Below are 18,283 nucleotides of genomic sequence, written 5' to 3' on the forward strand. Positions count from 1 at the left end.
CAACCGTATCCATAAAGACTGTGGTTGGGGGTAATCCCCCTGTTTCTAGAAACACCATAGGATTGCTGGAAGCTCAATGGTCATTTCCTTAGGTTTGGAGAAATGGTTAAGCTGGCTGGAAGGGGAAAACTCACCCGCAAAGCCACTGGTGTCAGTAGAGGTACGTGCTCAGGCAGATACCTGGTTCCGGAGGCCAGGGTTCCATGTATCCTTAGCCAGCCCTCCTGCAGGTGGGAGAGAGTGTGGAGAGAACCTGACCAAGTCACAAGCACTAATGTAATGGTAAAATGCTGCAGCGCATTTCCCCAAGGGGCACAGTGGGCCACAAGGGGCAGCTGGTCCCACCACCTGAGGCCTCTATGGGTCTGGGGTGGGTGGGAGGCAGTGAGTGAGAGACCAGTCCTACGAGGAGCCACAGTGGGTGAGAGATAGAGACAGACAGGCACGCCATACAGAGAAAGTGGGTATTTATTTAGTGGGTTATAGAGGGGAAAGGGAAATGGGGGGAAGGGAAGAGCAGAGAAATAGGCAGAGAGAGAGAGAGAGAAAGAGAAACACATACACAGAGGAGGGGGGAGAGGAGGGGGGAGAGGAGGGGAAAAGCTACCTCTTCAGGAGAAAGACAGAAAGGAGAGAGCTCAGGCTGGAAGTGGATGAGGGAGGGAGTGGGCAGGGCTTATCTCTTAAAGGGACAGGACAGACAATTACAGTACCTCCAGTGGATTAACCTCCTGCTTTATTATACTTGTGAGCATACCAATACCTAGGAATTCCTCACCTTAATTTTTTCCTTTTTTTCTCTTAAATTCACATATTTTATATCCTCATTTGGATATCACTTGTTAGTGCCAGTGCATACTTAACTAGAGTCACCTTATTATGGTTGATGGGAATATCATCAGGTATGTATTGGAGGGGTCACAGCAAGACTGAGGCTGTGACAAATTTATTGCAAGTAATCAGACTTTTTATGCCTTTATCAGAAACAGAATATAATGGAGGTTGTCAGGATCAACACAATTGTAGGTTTCAGGATCAGTGACAAAGTTTGCAAGCTATACAGGGTATGTAAGATTAATGTCTAAGAACAATTGTTTTGACATATATACATACATACTTTGGTGACTTCTAGGGAACACAGAGAAACATAAACAGCCTGAATGCATCATTGCCCAAGGAAGTCTCTCAGTTTCTCAGGAATTGAAAGGCACACAGTGCTTCAGAATCCATGGACCCTAACCTATAAAACCTATGGTGCATACTTCTCAAGGCAGCTAGATCAAGACAACTCCATGATTCCCTGCAGATAATGTTATCGACAGGAAGGAAAGTCAGTGGATAACTAAGAATAGGGTTTGTAGAGGTTTTTCTCTTCCAACAAGTGTTATAGTTTACAAAAATTCCTCTTTCTCAAGTTGCTGGACACCTTCACTACCTTTGTTGTGGGAGCCCACCAGAGATGACCATCTTGCCAGCTGGGACTACACTTAGGTATTTGTTACTGAAGTGTAGCACCAAGTGTTTAGGATAAGGGGTTTTTGAAGGCAAAAACCACATTCAGATATCTTGGCACCTACAGGAGTAGGTTTATGCAAGCAAGAAGTTTAACAGAAGACAAGGTAAGTAGGTAGCTGAATGTGGAGGTCTCCATAAACAAGCAAATAAGCAATCAAGCAAGCAGTTTAACAGAAACTAAGAAAAACAGTTATCTGGAGGAGGAGGTCTTCACAAGCAGGCAGTTTAACAGAATCTAAGATAAGCTAAATGGGGTATCTTGACCTCATGTTACTAGAATAGGGTTGAGTAATTTTCCAGAAAACTTTCCATCAAGGAGATCAAATTCTAGTCAAATCTAAAATGGCCTCTGCAAGGATACAAGATGGAGAAATCTCTGTAATGTCACAGTTAGACAAAAAAACAAAATAAGAAGCAGATTGGTTTTCTGTGGTGGTTTGAAAAAGAATGGCCCCCATAAGCTCATGTATTTGAATACTTAGTCATTTGAGAGTGGCCATACTTGTGAAGGATTAAGAGTAGGTGTGGTCTTGTTGGAGGAAGTTTGTCACTGAGTATGGGCTTTGAAGTTTCAAATGCTCAAGTCAGGCCCAATGTAACTCTATATTCTTACTGCCTGTCAAACCAGATGCAGAATTATCAGTTCATTTTCCAGCACCATGTCTGCCTGCATGCTGTTATGCTCCCTTCCATGATGATAATGGAGTGAAATTTAAGCAAGCACAAATTAAATTCTTTCTTTTATAAGCATTTCTGTGATCATGGTGTAACTTCATAGCAATGGAATCCTAAGACACTTTCAGGGACCTTCGTAATCTTGGTACCATTACTGTGGATGGGTTTAACTCTGGCAGTTGCTGAATAAGTCTCAGAGTGCTCAGGCCCTAATCCTAAGAGACAGTGTGACCTAGGTTCTCCTTCCTTAGGAGGCTTCAGCGGCAAAGATGTCCTCCTGCTTTTGTTGAGGTCATAGAAGGAAAAGTAGTAGCAGTGTTTGCTTAGACCCTCAAAATTCCCATTTGACTTTCTCACTCTGCTATGGTAACTATGGTAGTGGCCAGTGCAAGCTTGCAGACTGTGGTAAAACATATAGTCAGGGAAATGCTTTAATTAAAGGAGACATTTCAGATATTTACACTTTACCATGTCTGCTGTTGGTTGCTTTTTACTTTTTTGCTCTTCTGGGGGCCCACCACCTGGCTCTGAAATAAATCACACAAGGAGGCTTATTCTTACTTATAAATGACTGGCCTTAGATTAAATGATTTCATCTACCTTTTGTCTCTGGGCTACATTCTTCTATGTGCTACAGCTTCAACAGCAGCATCTGTTAGATGGTTACACAAGACTATCGGATCATCTTCCATCAGGTGCCTTCAGCAGTGAATGATTGCAATATCTTGGGGAAGCAGGACTGCATCTAGTAAGTCCAAGATCTCCTTGGAGTGTTTGATAGGTGTCTCCAAGGTGGTCAGTAACTTGGTCTCCTTCCAGATGGCTGCATGATCATGCAGCATCCAGTATGCATATTTAGAATTTGTGTATTTTCTCATATTTCTTTTCTAAGGGTCAAAACTCCCTTTAGGATGATAAAGTCTGCCAGTTGAGCACTGGCGTTAACTTGGAGATGGTTAGGCTTGAGAGTCTCAAATTTGCTTACCAGTGCATATCAGCTTTTTGAGTTCCATTCTGTACAAATGAAAAGTCATCAGTAAAAACTTGGAGGTTGGTAATTTTTAAGGTTTGTTTTCTAAGAGCAGGTCTAGCACCATAGGTTTCTAGCAAGACCTTGTAACATGAGTGTTCAAGATTTCCCCCATTAGTAAGTTGAGGAGAGTACTTAAGTTCAAGATTTTCCTCATCAGTAAGTAGCAGGAATGGATTCTTTCTTTCTTTCTTTCTTTCTTTCTTTCTTTCTTTCTTTCTTTCTTTCTTTCTTTCTTCCTTCCTTCCTTCCTCCCTCCCTCCCTCCCTCCCTCCTTCCCTCCCTCCCTCCCTCCCTATTTCTTCCTTCCTTCCTTCCTTCCTTCCTTCCTTCCTTCCTTCCTTCCTTCCTTTCTTCCTTTCTGCTGTGCCAGCGCAGCTAGAGCCAAGTCCAAGCAAAGGACGTCAGGATTAATAAAATACGCACTTTGGATGTTGCAGAATCAGATGCCTTTATTGTACATAACCAAGGGGGTTTATGCCTAACCCAGACAGGTGGGCCAACAGGATGGAGACCTCATCGCTGGATCCTCGGGTTAGGGCCAAGGCAATGCATACCCAGGAAGCAGGGTTGGTAAACAACTCTGAGAGCATGGAACTTGCAAGTTTCTCAGAAACCCAGTACAACAAGGGCAACATCTCCCCCTAATTATTTTAAAAAGGAAGATCCTCCTGTTTTAGGTCATATCAGGAGAGCAGTCCCTTACCCATCCTTGGAAGGCCTCTTTCCTGTCTTAGGCGGGCCCTTCCCTGTAGAAGTTGCCCATCTATGGAGGTATCCTCAGCATTTCTGCATTTGTAGCCAGACTTGCTGCACATCTGGATTTCCAGATGACAGACATAAAAGATCCCGCTGAGTGACCATGTTTTGTGATCTCATGGATTACACAGAATCCAGAGACAAATGCCCATGGCTATGAAACTCAGAATAGCCAGCAAGAGAGTCCCTGAGCACTGTTGGACCCAGCCTCCCAACTGGGCCATAGCATTCCACCATGTTGATTGCCTCGGCGGGTTACTTAGTCTAGGGTTAGTAACCCACCTAGCAGTTCAGTTATTCCAGGGTCACGGAGAGGCACTACCTGGAAGATAAATGGGCTAGGAAAGAGGAAGAAGGCCATGCAAAGTTTGTCAGAGCCTTCGTTTATTAGAGATGGGTTACAGCTTTTATAGGGTAAAGAGTTGGGGGATGGGCACAGGGGCCTGGGCTCTTGCCGCATGGTTCACGTTGGTCACATGGTCTGAGTTGGTCACGTAGGCAGGAGGTTATCTTCAGTCAGGTCACTGTAGGCCTGGAAGTTGACACACCTAGCTCCCTAGATAGTTTGGAATGTGGGGTGGGTTCCGCTAACAGATAGCTCTCATTAACAGCCAATTTGGGTGTGGGGTAGGCTCTGTCAATAGAACCATTCTTAATACAATTAGGGGTGTGGGGTTCTCTGCAGACTCCCCAGGGTGATGGTTCCTGTAATGATTTTAGGAGGAAATTGGCTCCTGACACCACCACCCTTTGGCTGGAACAGTGGGAACTCGAGTATTATTTAAAATTAAGGGAAGTAGAATTTTACAATTTCAGAAGCATTAGTCACAACAGAGGGTGTAACACAAACCGTATCAAGACATTTGTTGAATTATCCATAATGAGTCGACCTGTTCTTGCAATAAGGCAGTTTGCTGATTTAAATTTAAAAGTTCAAATTTGATGTGAGAATTCAAGGCATTTTGCCTTTAAAGGACCTCACTAACTTGTCCTGCCAATCTATCCATAGTGTCTGCCACAAGAGACGTTTGGGCCACTGCCAGTCCAGCAACTGTTGCAGCAGTAGCAGAGACGGTAATGACCGCAACCATAGCAACTATTATTCCGAAATCACATTTTTCTTGATACAAGGTCACTTCTGCACAAATGGCCTTCTCTCGGACTGGCAAAGGAATGATTGCTGGTACACGAACTAACAGGGCAGCCGAGGAGCTTCCATCCCAGCAACTGCTCAGGCTGCAGTCTCTGGAAGAACAATCAAGAACAACATCTCCCTCCCCAAAAGTACTATTCTAAAGTCAGCAGGCCTATGGCCGTACCACCACATGTTAATAATACCTCTTAGGTCCATGATCATGTGTCACAGTACTTTTTAAATCCTCCTTGGTATTGGTATTCATGGAATACCAAACATGTCTTAGTCCCACAACTTTGCTAGATGTAGCAGTTGGATTAAAATCAACCATGGAAGCATTACTGAGTATTAACAGTGATGCAAGAATGAAGAATTTTAAGAGTGTTTCTTACCTTAACAAAACATAATGTATCCTGAAGAGAAAAAGTGGCATTAACAGGAGCTTGTTCTAACAATTGGTGGAATAAAAAAATGGATATAAGATCTTCCTGGGGAGATCTTCCAAGCTCCATTGCAGAAAAAGATCAAACTCTTTTAAGAGTTTGGAGGAGGAAAGATAGAGAAGCCTCAGATGGAGGTGGCCCTTCTCCACTCATGTTCTCTAGCCTGGAGGACCAACTCCAGTGTACAATGGGAATCAGTTAAAGTTGTCTAGTCTGTCCCAGGAGATGCTGGACTGAGTATTGAGACTTCAACACCTACCCATGGCTCAACTAACATTTCCCCATTTCCCCTCCCCTTCTCTCATGAGGCTCCTTGCTTGCGGGATCCTAGGCCTACACTATCCCTCACATCAAAATATTTGCCACCTGGAAGAAAAGGCTCCAAGGGAAAACAATAAAATAAGCTTCCTCTGGCTCCTGGAATATCCATTTTAGAAAGGAAATCCCAGGGATGTCAAATATAATGCCCCCCAGCCATGACAGTGAATAGCTGCCAGAATGCAATAGCTACTATAATCCTCCCTGCATTAGAATCCTGATGCAGTTTGTGATGGCTCAAGGAAAAACAGAGTTAGGAAGAGAAGAGACTAGTAATGGAGAGGCAGAATCAAGAGAAAAAGAGGCTGTGGAAAGGACAGTTGGGTTTGTCTGGGTGGGGTATTAGAAGATGTTGAATGAAGAAGTGTTCATCATTCATAGATTTTGCTCCAGTTTCCATAAATAGTCTTCCAAACATTGTGGAAAGCAAGATATTGACTGAACCTGTTAGGGGCAAGATAAAGCTCTCCTACCTGGGGCGTGTGGCCTTCCTTTGGGGTTGGCAGACAATACTTCTTAACTGTGAGACGTAACACAGGGGGATTTTGAGAATGTGGTTCTCATTTAGTCTAGTTTAGTTGAAGCCATGAACAAATAAATATACCATCTGTAAAACTCAAGAAGGCCAAGTTATACCAGCTCTACCTTTTATAATCCAAGCCTCTCTGGATAAACAGAAGCTTCAAAAATTAGACCAGAGACCCCATAGTTCTTGTCCCACTTTATGAAGGTTATTTTCAATAACATGTCAATTTCGCTATGAATGAAACTCCAGGAATCCTATAGTGCCATCTAGTGGCCATTTGGTCCAGTCTAAAGGAACCAACCCAGCTTCAGAATGTTTCCTGCTACTGTGCTCAGTCAGGACATTTCATTGAGAGTGTCTAAAGCGCCTAGGTGATAAGCTTCACCCAGGGCCATCTGAAAAGTGAAACACCATTGGAAGAGAGAATGCCCCTCTCTCCTCTGTGAGGGAATATTAGTCTCCACCCCAAAGACTTTACTCTTTGGTTAAACATAAAAAAGGAAAAATGGCCGGGCAGTGGTGGCACATGCCTTTAATTTTAGCACCCGGGAAGCAGAGGCAGGAGGATCTCTGTGAATTCAAGGCCAACCTGGTCTACAAGAGCTAGTTCCAGGACAGGATCCAAAGTTACAGAGAAACCCTGTCTCCATTAACCAAAAAAAGGGAAAATACCCTTGACTTTGTTCCTGGACATCCTAGTGAAGCAATGAACCCCTTCTCCTTTTGAGGACTAGTGAGACCCCGAGGAGATGCTCCAATACTCTCTATTTCTGTGAACAAGCCTTTGGTAACCCTTAGTGTGGCTGGGATGAAAAGTATATTCATTATTGACATAGGAGAGACTGTTTCTTCCCTGACAACCTTTTCTCCCTAGGCCTTCTTACTATTACTTTACATCCTGGCCCACAGGCAGCCAGTAGAGAAGGAGACAGAGAGACAGACGGGCTTTTGAAATCTCAAACACCTCGAATGACACACCTCTTCTAACAAGGCCACACTTAGTCCCATCAATTCCATGCTCCCATATCTACCCATATCTTTATCCCAACCATCCCATTCCCCCAAGTTCTTCCCATCCTCCCCTTCTCACTCTTCTCTCCCCATCTCTTTGCCCCATTCCACCCCACCCCCAGTTCCCAGTTTTTGCCCGGCAATCTTGTCTACTTACAATATCCAGGAGGATGAGTATATGTTTTTCTTTGGGTTCACCTTCTTATTTAGCTTCTCTAGGATCACAAATTATAGGCTCAATGTCCTTTATTTATGGCTAGAAACCAATTATGAGTGAGTACATCCCATGTTCCTCTTTTTGGGTCTGGCTTACCTCACTCAGAATAGTGTTTTCTATTTCCGTCCATTTGCATGAAAAATTCAAGAAGTCATTGTTTTTTACTGCTGAGTAGTACTCTAATGTGTGTATATTCCATACTTTCTTCATCCATTCTTCCAGTGAAGGACATCTAGGTTGTTTCCAGGTTCTGGCTATTACAAACAATGCTGTGATGAACATAGTTGAGCATATACTTTTGTTGTATGATAGGGCATCTCTTGGGTATATTCCCAAGAGTGGTATTGCTGGGTCCAGGGGTAAGTTGATCCCGGTCTTTCCGCTGTGTCTGCATGCCAGTCTCTCTGCTGTGTCTCTATAATATCTTCTAATATTTTCCTCAGAAACATAAGTTTTGGGGGCTGCAGGAAGGTTAATTTGGGTATTCCATTGCTGCAATAAGTCACGACCCCACAAATTCACTACAATATTGGCTATATATGGCCTTAGTCTTCCTATTTGCCCTTCAGGCCCTATGTAGTCAACCCATCTCATGCTTTGTTTTACCTGATATAGGGTTTCAATTCCCAGAAACTGAACATCTACCTCTTGAAGAGGCCAATTCATATGCCAAGATTCTGGAGTAATGATACTTATACCCCCACCCATGTCTAATAAGCCTTCAATAAAAATACCATTTATACAAACTCTTAGCTTTGGTCTTTGATCATTTATGGAAATCTGCCAAAATATACGTTTCCTTTGTCCTACTAGAGTTTTTGATATTTAATCCTTTATTCAGACCAGTATTGCTTTTTACAGCAGGCTTTGGATTTTTAATTTTTTTGGTGAGACATGTTTTCTACTGTAACTGGGAATGACTGGATCACATTTGTCATGGGAGCCTGCAAGAGGCCCCCCACAGCATTTCCTGATGGTATCAGGTTGCCTTGTGTAGCTTTTGTTGACCTGCATTCATTTGTCCAATGTTGGCCTTTCCACACCTCCTACATACACCTGAACCCTGAGTCTTCCTATTTCTGCAATTCCCAGAGGAGGTATTATTCCTAGGAATCCATTGTCTACAATCCCTTCTCATATGTACCATTCTACCATCGTTAAAACATTTGGTATTTTGATGTATTCTCTTACCATTGGAAATTGCTTTTCCTACCCACCGTTCAGCACCATAATCAAGTGTCTCAACATTCATTGTATTTAAAACCCATTCATCCATGGGTACTGATCTGATCTGTAAAGGCCCAAGGATCCATTTGCACTCAATGTTGGCATTCTCATAAGCCATAAATTCAATTATTATATGCCTAGCGTCTGGGTCAGTTACCCCTATTTGTACAGTCCTAGTTAGTCTTTGCAAAAAGTCACAAAAAGGTTCTCTCTGACCCTGTTTAACTCTAAGATGTGATTCAACTCTCTTTCCTAGTTCCTGAATACTGTACCAAGCCTTTAAAGCTGCTGTACAACATAGCAGTTAGGTCTGCCATCTGATTTCCTTTAGCTACAGCATCTTGATCTTATTGGTGTCCTGGACAATATATGATGGCTACCTTCCTTGGCAAATGTATGGCTTTGAGGAGGCTCAAAATTTCTTCTTTATTTTTTATGTCTTTTCCTGCAGATGTCAACAGTCCTCTTTGTCTGTATATTGCTCTGTGTATATGGGCAGTGGCAAAACCATACCAGCTGTAGGTGAGATGTTGATAGACTTCCCCTTGCCATCCATAGAGCTTGTATCAAAGCCACATGTTTGACTTTCTGGGCTGATATCCCTTCAGGGAGGCTACTGGCCCAGATCACTTGCTTTCCATCCACCACTGCTGCCCCTGCCTTCCACTCACTTTCAACCATGAAACTGCTGCCATCCATATACCAGTTTGGACTCCCAGACCAAGGCTGATCCTTCAGATCATTTCAGGTACCAGCTTCTTCTGCCAGAATGTCAGCGCAGTGATGGGTAGGTGAGGAGTCATCAGTCTTGGGCAGTAGGGTAGTGGGATTGAGGACAGCAGGGGGAGTGAAGGTCACTCATTCAGTCAACAAGAGGCTTTGATAATGTGTCATATGAGCGTTGGTCATCCATCGGTCAGGGGGCTGTCAGATAATGCTTTCTAGAGCATGGGGTGCCACTACAGTTGTCTGTTGTCCCAGAGTGAGCTTATCAGCATCTTTGATGAGCAGAGCTATGGCAGGAATAGCTTTCAGGCAAGAAGGCCATACACTGGTAACAGGGTCTAATTTTTTGGATAGGTAAGCTACTGGCCTCTTCCAAAGTCCCAAAGTCTGAGTAAGGACTCCTCTGGCAACCCCTGCTCTCTCATCTACATAGAGAGTAAAAGGTTTAGTTAGGTCAGGCAAGGCTAAGGCTGGGGCCATCAGTAGGGCCCTTTTAATCTCTTCAAAGGATTTCTGGTGATTCGGGGTCCATGCAAACACCCCCTTCTTTGGTTAGGGGGAACAATGGGGCAACTAAGGCCACAAACCCGGGTATCCATAGCCTGCAGAATCCAGCAGTGCCCAAGAATTCTCTTACTTGCCTTGGTGTAGTGGGGTGGGGATCTGAGTTACAGTCTTTTCCTGGCTTCCATTAGCTATCGTTTCCCATCTTAGAGGGCATATCCCAAATAAGTAACCTCTGTCTGACACAGCTGAGCCTTTTTAGCTGAGGCTTGGTACCCCAACTCACCTAATTCCATTAGTAATTTTTCAGTTCCTTGTCTGCGCTCAAGTTCAGTAGTTGCTGCCAAAAGTAAATCGTCAACATACTGAAGCAAGGTTACCTGTGGGTTTTCATCTCTGAAGGTGGCCAGGTCCCAGTGGAGGGCCTCATCAAAAGAGTGGGAGAATTTTTGAACCTTTGGGGTAGTCTGGTCCAGGTCAATTGACCCTACCAGTCTGGTGTCCGGGTCTCTCCATTCAAAGGCAAAAACAGGTTGGCTGGAATGATGTAACCTCAGCTAAAAGAAAGCATCTTTTAGATCTAGAACAGTGTACCACTTCCTGTCTGGTGGGAGTGAGCTGAGAAGGTTGTATGGGTTGGGGACAGCTTGGTGTATGTCCTGGACCCTCTTGTTAACTTCCCTTAGGTCTTGTGCTGGTCTGTAGTAGTTAGTGCCAGGCTTTTTGATGGGCAACAAGGAAGTATTCCAGGAAGACTGGCAAGGCACCAAAATACCTTGTTGTATAAGCCTCTGGATATGAGGTCTAATTCTTTCTCTGGCCTCTTGGCTCATCAGGTACTGACATACTCCTATGGGGGAGGTATCAGTCTTTAGTCCCACTACTACTGGGGGAACTCTCATTGCCATTCCCACACCCCCAGTCTCTGCCCAAGCCTTAGGAAATGTCACTAACCATTCCTTAATGTCAGGGGTCTTTGCCTGACTCAGGAGCTCATGTAGTCTATACTATCCTTTGAGTCTCAGGGACAATATCATGGAGGTAGGAGTCTCCCATATTACCTCCAACCCGGTTCGAGTAAACCTGATCTGGGCCTTCAACTTTGTTAACAAGTTTCTTCCTAATAAAGGCATGGGACACTCAGGGATAACCAGGAAGGAATGAGTCACTTGTCCTCTCTCCAAATCTATAGATTATAAGGTAGTCCACGGATATTGTTTCTGTCCAGTTGCTCCAATTACTATATTCTTTGTATTCTTTAGCTTCTCCAATGGTTGTTTCAGCATAGAGTGCTCAGCCCCTGTGTCCACTAGAAAATCCATAGGGGTCCCCTCCACAGTCAGGGTTACCCTAGGCTTGGGGAGGGGGTCTGAACCTCGTCCCCTCTAATCATCTTCTTCTAGAGCCAGTACCTTAGAGGCCCTTCCTTTCTTCTTTGGGCATTCTCTTGCCCAATGTCCTTTTCCTTTGCAATAAGCACATTGGTCTTTGTCCAAGGGGTGCTTCTGTCCGTCTTCACTCATCTTTGGTCTTCTGTTGCCCAGGTTCCCTATCTGTCTAGGTCCTGTCTTTCCTTTCTCTCCTACCACTGTGGCCAAAATTCTAGTCAAATTTCTCTCTTGTCTATGATCCCTCCAGTCCTCTCTTTCCTCTGCCTCCCACCTCTCTCTCTCTCTCTCTCTCTCTCTCTCTCTCTCTCTCTCTCTCTCTCTCTCACACACACACACACACACACACACACACACACACACACACACTTCTCTTCCTCCATCTCTTGCTTATGAAACACTTTCTCTTCTTCCTTAACCAAATCCTGCAAGGTATAATCCTGCAACCCTTCTAACCGCTGTAACTTTTTCTTAATATCTGATGCTGACTGCCCTATGAAGGCCATAGCTACCACTGCTTGCTGACCCTCAGAGGTTGGGTCAAAGGCAGTATAATGCCTGTAAGCCTCCATTAAACATTCAAGAAACACAGATGGCAGTTCAACTGGCCCCTGAAGAACCTCCCTTACCTTGGCCAAATTAGTAGGGCATCTTGCAGCCCATCAGAGACCTGCCATGAGCACTTAGTGATAGACCGTCAGCCGCTCCCTACTTGCTGCCGTATTGAAGTCTCAATCAGGTCAGTTAAGGGGAAACCTGTCATCTATTTCATTCGGAAGATTGATTGGTGCCCCATTTGCTCTGGGGACATTTTTCTGGACCTTCAACAAGATCCTCTCTTTCTCTTCAGTAGTGAAGAGGACCTGTAAAAGCTGCTGACAGTCATCCCAGGTGGGTTGGTGGGAAGACATCAAAGATGCCACCACTTCTGTCAGGCTGGTGGGATTCTCTGAAAAGGAAGGGTGATTAGCTTTCCAGTTGTAAAGATGAGCAGAGGAAAATGGCCAATACTGGAGTGGTTGGAGATGGGGTGGGTCCACTGGAGGGCCATGGATGCACAGTGGCAATGCCACTGTTGAATCTGGTCCTCTGGGACCCTGTGCAGGACTCTGAGCACACCGACTTCACGTGCCTGTCGCAGATCCCCCCCCCCAGTGCTGCCTCTAGCACCAGGATTAGGTATCTGGGGCAGTGGGTAAGGGGGTGGTGGAGGGCTTGGCCATTCAGGTGGCTCCTCAATCTTGGGATAGATTTTTTTTGGCTTATATATGTTTTTATTGGTTTTATCCTTATAACTTGGTAATTTACATTTTTAAGAAAAATTTAATTTATTCTTTGAGAATTTTACACCTGTAAATACATTCTAGTCACATTCACTCCAACCTCTCTATTCTCCTTCTACTTCTCCCAATAGATTTTGCTTCCAACTTCCAAATATTTTTCCTTTGTTTTTGTGTTGTGGCCTACTTGCTGCCCACATGAGCATTTGTGTGGAGCTGTTCACCAAAGTATAAATAGCTTTCTGGTGGCTACACCACTGAAGGCAACGACTCTCTCTCCACATTTACTAAAACTTTCAGTAGCTCCTCAAGAATGGACTGCACCCAGTGAGTGCCTTTTCCAGCCATAACTGAGTGTTGTGGGCCAAGTCTTGTCATGAACCTCTTTTCATTGCTTTGACCAAGGCTGAGAACATCTATGGGTATAAATACAGAGTAGGCCTTAGAATCAGAAGGCAGTTGGTTATAACCATAACTATCATGCCACTAAATGTACCAATGGGCATATCTTGCCTGACAAATTGGTACTAATAGCATCCATGATCCACATATGGGCAATTGTTTTAGTTAGGGTTTCTATTGCTGTGAAGAGACACTATGACCATTGCAACACTTGCAAAGAAAAACATTTAATTGGGGCTGGCTCACAGTTCAGAGGTTTAGTCCATTATCGTTACGTTAGGAAACATGGCAGTGTGCAGGCAGACATGGTGCTGGAGAAGTAGCTGAGAGTTCTACGTCTTGATCCACAGGCAGCAGAAGGAGATGGTGGGCCATACTGGATGTAACTTGAGAATATGAGTCCTCAAAGCCCATCCCTACAGTGACACACTTCCTTCAACAAGGCCACACCTACTCCAACAAGGCCATGTCTTCTAGTAGTGTTACTCCCTGTGGGCCCATGAGGGTCATTTTCTTTCAAACCACCACAGTAATGCCACTGATAAATTTTCTCCATATCTGCATAGCATAATTACCTACATAGCAGCTTTTGGCATTATGAGGGTTAGTCAACAAGGAGGAAACTTCTGGCTCAATTGTAGCATGATTTTCTTTGTAGTATAATTCAAGTGTGTGGTATCTTCAGCAATAGGGTCTCACCTGTAGTGATAGGAGCGGCGGGGCTGCATCCCCAGCACCTGGCCGCTCGCATGGCTAGCTTATGCCCCAAAATAATTACACAGAAACTGTATTCTTTTAAACATTGCCTGTCCCATTAGTTCCAGCCTCTCATTGGCTAGCTCTTACATATTGATCTAACCCATTTCTAATAATCTGTGTAGCCCACGAGCTGGTGGCTTATCAGGGAGGATCTTAACCTGTGTCTGTCTGGAGTGGGAGAATCATGGTGACTCACTGACTTGGCTTCTTTCACCCAACATTCTGTTCTGTCTACTCTGCCCACCTAAGGGTTGACCTATCAAATGGGCCAAGGCAGTTTCTTTATTAATTAACCAATGAAAGCAACAGATTAGAAAGAAATCATTCCCACATCATTTCCCCTTTTTCTGTTTAAGCAAAAAAGAAGGCTTTCATTTTAACATAGTAAAATTACATATAGCAAAACAGTTGTCAAGTAAGAATTACAGTTACAATATTTATATCTACTTTATCTTTTATCATAACTAAGGAAAACAATAACTATAACTAACCATTCTTCAACTCTATCAAAGACTCCAGAAGGATATAATATTGCCTAAGCAAAAGAAATCCAAAATTCTAGAAATGACATCTTGCTGCCTGGACAGTCATCCAAAGTTCCTCTGTACCGTTGGGGCATCCATCTTCAGCCTTCAGGCCCATAGTATCCAGCAGACATTTCCATAAAGCAGGAAATTTCAAAGACAGTTTAGTCATTTTCTGCTGTGTCCTGTAGAATGTGTCACAGACTCTTTCATGAATCAGGAACTCCGAAAGACCATCTCACCTTTAGGCAAGTTCAGCAGTCCTCTCTCTGCGGGTTCTTTGTGTCCAGTTTATGCATCAGTTCAGGCAAGAGCAGTTTCTTGCCCAAATGGCTATCAAACTCCATAAGGAGCCTCTTTGATGCCCATCTTGCTCTTGAAGTAGCTGGTGCTGCCAGGAGCAGATGTGTCTCATTGCCATGAAAAACCCTAAGTTATTAAAACATTAAATGCCATATTCTGTAGTCTTCGAAAGATATGAAGAATGCCTATCTAATTGAAATATATCTCTATATATCTAGAAAATCTAACTAACATAACTACAAATTTGACTATTATAGATGATTATCCATTAGCAACCTATATTTCCTAACTATACATTACATTTTAAATGAACTACACAATCACAATACCTTAATCAATATCAGAAATACATATACATGTGACAAAATTGACCTTAAAGTCCATACCAATGCAAATTATTCATACCTATATCATATCCCCCTTTAAGTGTAAAAGAACATTTATAAACAATATTTGGGAATATGGGCACAGTTATTTCTCCCCAAACTGCTTCCTGATGAATGGGGGCGTCGTTAATTAGGTCTTTCATGGTATAACCTGTGTGCCAGGGTCATCTCAGTTGGCAGTTGAGTGAAGTAATTTTTTGAGGGTGTTCACAGCAACCTTTCAGGAGGGTGTGGTCCATCATACCATATTGGGATAGAAGCAATCCACAGGGTATCATCCTCTGTGAAAATAAAAGAAGACCCTCTCCAAAGCATCATATCCTTAGACCCAAATTCTGAAATCATAATACCCTTATTTCCATTGGTTTAGCTTGGCAGCCCATATAATGAAATGTCTCTCTGTACTTAGCTCCTTCACAGTCAAAAATTTTAAAGAAAACACAATGTACATAATCCAGACTCTCTGTGAATTTTTCATTTTTATGTGGCTTATTTTCCTTTATTTGTTTTAATCTATAACTATCTGTACTCTGTCTCTTTAAAGACTTTACCCCCTTTTTTAAGGGCATTAACTTTATTCTTTATATTCTTTTACTTTTCTCTCCCAAGCCTACATACATTCATCCAACAGTGTGACTGATTTACAAATCTTTTATGTCTGAATCTGTTCTATTGTAAATCTGTAAGTTTTTTACTTTCCAGGAGCATTTCTTAAAATGTTAAGCACTTCTTAAAAACTTAAGTTGCGTCACATAGGGGTAATACGGTACCACCTGTTTCCTGAAGAGTCTAAACTTTAACTGTGCTGTTATTATGGTAATTACGGTAGTTCCTGCCTGAGGTCAGCACAGTTCAGCATGGCAGAGCTGAGCTGCTCCTGCCTCAGAGCCATTTGATGTCCCTGAGCCGCACACAGTTCCAGGCATACAGCAGTCCACATTGCCATCAAGCAAATCATAGCACTTTACTCCAAATGCTCCATTCAAAAGATCTGTCTCCCCTAGGAGCCAGACAGAGATCGCAATGGCGGCACAGCCCAGAAAGCTGGCATTTTAAAACAGCCAATTTTTTCCTGCTGCTGAGTCAGGAAAATTTCTTTGTGGCAAGCCACCCAGAAACAGCCAAAAGCTGTGTTAAACTCTCTCTCTCCCTTTTTTTTATAGCCCTCTCAGGTTTTTAAGTGGATTTAGTCCATCACGTTGGGCGCCACTCTGTATTGATAGGAGCGGCGGGGCTGCGTCCCCAGCACCCGGCCATCCGCATGGCTAGCTTATGCCCCGAAATAATTACACGGAAACTATTCTTTTAAACACTGCCTGGCCCATTAGTTCCAGCCTCTTATTGGCTAGCTCTTACATATTGATCTAACCCATTTCTAATAATCTGTGTAGCCCATGAGCTAGTGGCTTACTGTGGGCCCATATTTCGATATGGCACAAAAGCCATTATCCTGGTCCGAGCTGACCACGTAGCTCTGCAGACAAACTGTCTCTGCCCTTAACAAAGGCCAGGATGCCTGCTCCTAGCTTCTTTTGTTAAGATGTGGATTACCTGAGAAGAGATGTTTGACTGAAGCTGATGACTTAAGAGTTCAGATATTTGGTGCTTCTTTCCTTTTGTAATTTGGAAGGATGTCTTATAGAGATGCTAATTCAGGGCCTACCTGACTGCTAGATGCGGATGTGACTTGAGTCCAGGCACTTGGCTGCCTAGGTAATGGCATAATGTGTTTTCCCCCTTCCCCGCTCAATTTGGTGTGGGTATATAAAATGTTTGGACAATAAACGGCAGGCGGGCCATTTCCATGATGACGGTGTAAGCTGTGTCGGTTCTTTTCCTCGCGACTCTGTTCCAGCTGGTTTGAGGAATTAGGGAATTTATGTTGGACCCTCACGGGCCACGACAGCTTACCAGGGAGGATCTTAACCTGCGTCTGTCTGGAGTGGGAAAATCATGGCAACTCCCTGACTCAGCTTCTTTCTCCCAACATTCTGTTCTGTCTACTCCACCCACCTAAGGGTTGGCCTATCAAATGGGCCAAGGCAGTTTCTTTAGTAATTAACCAATGAAAGCAACAGATTAGAAAAAAATCATTCCCACATCACTCACCTCTGGTGGGCAACCAAGACAATGGCAATAACTTGCATTTCTTCTGGGGTCCTTTGGGACCTCCCTGACCAGCAACTCATAGAAAGGAATCACATACCTGACACTCTTCCAAGCATTTTATACTTTGCTGGGAGATTGAAAATATACATATGTTGTTAGTTATTAATGTCTGAGTATATCATTAGAAGGTCTGAACATTCTTTTAGTTTTCCTGTATAGATCCTCTCATTCAGCCAGGGAGCTTCCTTTGGGTCTTGGGGATATGTCCTCTTCTCTCCTTACCTCCCTGCATTTCTTCCTGGTCTTCTTTATCTAGAATGTGTTTTCTTATTACCATTTTGTACCAGCTGCAGTTGGTATCGGGATAGATTTTAGGAGGAGCCAAAAGTTGGTTCTCAGGCAAATTGTCAGGCCTTGGAGCTACAGGTTTCAGTTTGCACTCTGACTCTCTGAGAGCCAGGACTCAGGAGCCTAGCTTCCATCTACCCACCCAAGGCTTAACCCAAGGTGGGGGATTCTGGACCAAATCTTGCCATACAGTAATGTATGGTTGTTGATTGGGATGGGATCCTGGTCCTTCTTGAAAAACAATAGCTTTAATTTAAAAAATAATGATTAAATCAAAGGTGCCCTCTGGAGGCCAGGTGACACCAAGTGCCGGCCACTCTGAGGAGCAAAAAGTCTTCCATGGCCCTTTCTTAATCTCAATTGATAAATTATGTGCTCTAGCCTTAACATCAGTCCAATGATCCAGAGTCAAACTCAGAGGGGTCATCACAGTCTGTCCCATAATCAAAGTCACAAGTAATATGAAACAGAGACCAAAGACACACAAACAAAGGCTAACAAAACGTAGACAGACAAAACCACTCCAGAAATACAGGTGGCTGGGAGGGCGTATAGTTCCTCCAATCTAGGAGAACTTCTGTATCCTCACCAGCACCCAGATGGGAATCTCCCAGGCATCCCTGGGGTCCCTCCTCATCTCCCGGGATGTCTCCCAGGGTGGCAGTTGATGATCTCCTAGCACATCTGCTGATCACTCC

Source organism: Microtus pennsylvanicus, chromosome X (assembly GCF_037038515.1).
Source record: "Microtus pennsylvanicus isolate mMicPen1 chromosome X, mMicPen1.hap1, whole genome shotgun sequence".
Lineage (NCBI taxonomy): Eukaryota > Metazoa > Chordata > Mammalia > Rodentia > Cricetidae > Microtus > Microtus pennsylvanicus.